Source organism: Octopus bimaculoides, chromosome 2 (genome assembly GCF_001194135.2).
Source record: "Octopus bimaculoides isolate UCB-OBI-ISO-001 chromosome 2, ASM119413v2, whole genome shotgun sequence".
Taxonomy (NCBI): domain Eukaryota; kingdom Metazoa; phylum Mollusca; class Cephalopoda; order Octopoda; family Octopodidae; genus Octopus; species Octopus bimaculoides.
The window spans coordinates 122819271-122823519 of record NC_068982.1 but is presented as its reverse complement, the minus strand read 5'-3'; the positions used below and the strand labels follow the sequence as shown (position 1 = coordinate 122823519).

The following is a 4249-nucleotide window of genomic DNA, read 5'->3' as shown; positions in this document are numbered from 1 at the left end:
ATATATATATAATCATTATTTAAAGGTCACAATACATGTATTAAAGTGCTACTAATAGTTTTTTTAAAGTTATTATTATTATTATTATTATTATTATTATTATTATTCAGGTCACTGCCTGGAATCGATTCCAGGTCAAATATCCATCAAATGAGGACAAATATCCGTCAAATGTAAATAATGTACATAATTCCTCATCTCTTAAATATCAAACTGTATTATTATTATTATAATTATTATTAATAATAATAATAATAATAATAAGTTTTGTTACCATTATTATTGTTGGTGTTATTGTTATTATCAATATTTCCATTTTACTTCTCAGAGCTCTCAATTTTACTTACTCTATGTTAATTCTGTAAGAGTAGATAGCAACCTGTTGTTGAAGGTCTCACAGGGTCTCTTCCCACAATACTTAACATCCAAAAACCAGTCTCAGATCCTTGCTGTCCCTAATAGAGCACTTTTATGAGCATGTTCTACCCTCATGTCAATTCCAATTTCTTCAACATATTTTTCAAACCTGGTTGTTAGTGTTCCCAGAGTCCCTACAACTACCAAGATGTCAGTTACTCTCTTCATTGTCCACATTTGTGCAATTTCATTTTTTAGTAGCTTGTAAATTTCAATTTTTCCAGCTGTCACCCATTCGTGCATCCCCAGGTATGGCAATATCTATCATTTTGGTTTCCTTCTTCCTTTTATTCACTACAACAATGTCTGATCTCTGAGAATCAATCACTGAATTACAAAATCTCATAAGATCTTATACTCATTATTTTCAGTGACACCTGGTTTATTACTGTTATTCCAAAAGTATTTATATGATAATTTAATTAGCAGGAGTGTTATTTTGGGGGCTGGTGATAAAAAATCTCCTCAAATCTAAAGAATCTTTCTTAGGATTCTTGCAGAATACAGGATGCCACTTTTCTGCAGGTTGGCAGTGCAAGTCTCAATTCCAACCTGTCAGTCTCTTAGGTAGAAGTTTGGGTGTTGTGCCAAGTACTCCAATTACCACAGAAATTTGTTTTTGCCTTCCACAATCTCTTCAGCTTTCTGGCTAGTTTCTGATATCTTTTGACTTTTTCCATTTCTTTGGCATCCACTCTGTTATTATATGACATTGCAAAGTTTATGGTCTTACACTGTTTGTTTATTTTGTTCTCTACAATCATATTTGGGTCTTCTAGTATGATCAGTCTTTATAGGAAGTCCTATACAATCCTATAATCCTTATTGTCTGTCACAGCTTATAGTTCATGTTCATACCACTTGTTATTTTGAAGTCACACACTCACCATACTTTAAAGCGCTCTTATACCTACACAGTTATGCTTGTGCTTATACTCTTTTTGTGTTAGCTTACTACATTCACTCAAGAGATGATTTATACTTTTGTCTCTTTTCCTGCAAATTCAATATTTGCTCTTTGAATTTTGTCAATCTTTGCCTTTATCAGATTCATTTTAGTGGCCTGTTCCTGAGTAGTTATAATCAGTGCTTCAGCTTGTTTCAGGTTTCTGTTTGTCAACCAGAGCCAGTGTTCTTTACTTCCAACATTCTTGGTTTGTTGCATGAATTAGCCATGTAATTCCATTTCTTTTCATCTGCTTCCTTCTGTTCTTGAAGAAGAACAACAGCAGCAGTTATTCAAACTCCAAACACATGGTTATGATGCTGAACACATGGCTATGTTGCTCTCCCACTACTTCTGTTCATAATAAGAGATGCACATATCATCAACCACTAAGGGACATGCTCAACTGGTTAAGGTCAAACAACTGACAAGCAAATCTGTGGTATTGAGCAGAATATTTGCTGTAGCCCATCTTTTATACCAAGACAAAACATGCAGATGAAGCCCAGTTAGAATTTGCATCAGGTCGAGTAGCCCATCCCACTCAAAAGGTCCCTGATAAGGATATTGAACGAAACTCATGTTTCCAGAAGTGAATTATTCAAACCCCAAAGAATTCCTCTCAACACATGGCTATGATGTTCCTCCACTAATTCTGCTTGTGATCAGAGATGCATACATCATCAGCCATCAAGGGACATGCTCAACAGGTTAAGGTCAAATAGCTGACAAGTAAATGTGTGGTATTGGGAAGAATATTTGCTGTAACCATTTTTTTATATCATATTAACGTGTTGATATTCTTTCATGCTCTGAATTCAAATCCTACTGAAGCCAACTTTATCTTTCATTTATCTGGGGTTGATAAATTAAGTACTAGTCAAGTACTAATGTCACATAATTGACTAAGCCTGTCTCATAATTTCTGGCTTGTATCTATGTTAGAAATTATTATTATTTAATAAGTTCAAGTTGTTAAGTAGGATCGATTCAATGAACCACACCTCTTTCTTATTACAATGACTGGTTTTTTGCTCAGATAATGCAGTTGTCATGGATGCTTTAAATATGTATGTTGATATATATGCATGTGCATGTTGAGCATATATTATACTGTGTGTGTAATTATACATGCATGTGTAAGTGAGTGAGTGAGTATGTATTATATATATATTGTTGTTGTTGTTGTCATTGTCATCACCATTTTAATATTCACTTTTCTATACTTGTATAGTCAGATTTTTCTAAAGTCAGATTTAGAGAAATCTATGTCAACTTCATGCTAAATATAACCTGTTTCTAAAGCAAAGTATTATTTCCTCTAGTCTTTTGAAGAACAGCTCAATGGCTGGATATATGTTCATGAGAGAATGTAAAACACATGAGAGCTTGTATGAATGGTGTTTTCAATCTGCATGCAAACGTCAAGACAAGGGGAACACATAAAATTACCCATCTCACTCTCTCTCTCTCTCTCTCTCTCTCTCTATATATATATATATATATATATATATATATACCATGCTGGTATGAATTGGATGACAGAACAATTTGGTTGCTATTTCTAGCAGGTGGGCAACCACATAGAGGCTCTCTATTAGTTTCAAATTTTGGCATAAGGCCAGCAACATCAGAAGAGTGATTTAAGTTGATTACGTTGACTCCAGTGCTCAACCAGTACTTTTTTTATTGATCCCAAAAGGATGAAAGGCAAAGTCAACCTTGGTGGCATTTGAACTCAAAGATGGATGAAATGTCACTAAACATCTTGCCTGATGTGTTAAAGATTTGGCCACTTCGTTGCCCTATAGAATCCCTTTGCTGATATGTATTAAACACTAATTAATATATGGAAGCAGATTGGAACTCTGTTATCAAAAAGCTTTGTGGTATGAAAAAGGAAAGGGAAAGAAAAAAAAAACAAAAAAGGGAAATGGAAAAGCAAATCAATTATGCATAGGCTTTTTTCTATTTTGAGAAAATAATGATTTTTTTTAAAGAGGAGAAACTCAATTGCCTGTGATTTATATTTTTCTCAAGGACATTATCAACATAAAATAAAGCTAATGTCTACAAGCAGGAACTGAAACCAGGTTGTAGACTCAGCCTGTTGGGCATTTTTACATAATTTAGTTTAATGTAGCTGAATGTTACTATTGTAATCATAATATACAAAAGAGGGTATAATGGATAAGCAATGATTATGCAGGAAATGTTTATCACTGCCTCCTCCAGATGAGCACAGAGCCTTGTGATTTCTAGTGGTAAGAGTAAATCAATGAAAGTTGTATTCTTCATGTAATCATTTCATAAGTGTCAGCAGTGTATGTGAAATGAAATAGCTTTAAATAAGAATTAAAGCTGCATAGCAAACTAGTTCATTGTGAGGTCAGTTCTTATTTCCAAACCACTTGATACTGGAGAGCTTACTCTATCTTCCTAATATTACAACAATATTATAACAAAAACAAAATCTAAATGTACACAAAAGTTAGGTCATGAGTCAAAAATTATAATAAAAATGCAGAAGGTGTGAAGTTAAGCTACTGACTCAGATATAATATAGCTATTTGCACTGTTGTTGTTTGGTCCCAAGTCAACCTTAATCAAGCAGACATGATCAAAGACATTCCAACCATGTCCATCTCATCTTTATATATATATATATATATATATATATATATATAAAACTATGTTGTTCAAAGGAGTTAGGTCAATTACATCAACTCTAGTGCTCAACTGGTTCTTATTTTATTGATCCCAAGAGGATGAAAGGCAAAAATTGACCTTGGTGAAATTTGAACTCAGAACATAAAGATGGATGAAATGACACTGAACTTTTGCTTGGCATGCTAACAATTCTGTCAGCTTGCCACCCTAATATAT

At 33.5% G+C, this 4249-nt stretch overlaps 1 protein-coding gene across 3 annotated transcripts in view; it reads right to left on the bottom strand.

The window, feature by feature from the left end:
• Positions 1-4249, bottom strand: part of LOC106882437 (protein unc-80 homolog) — a 286116-nt gene that overhangs the window by 38839 nt on the left and 243028 nt on the right. The gene's annotated exons all lie outside the window — the stretch shown is intronic.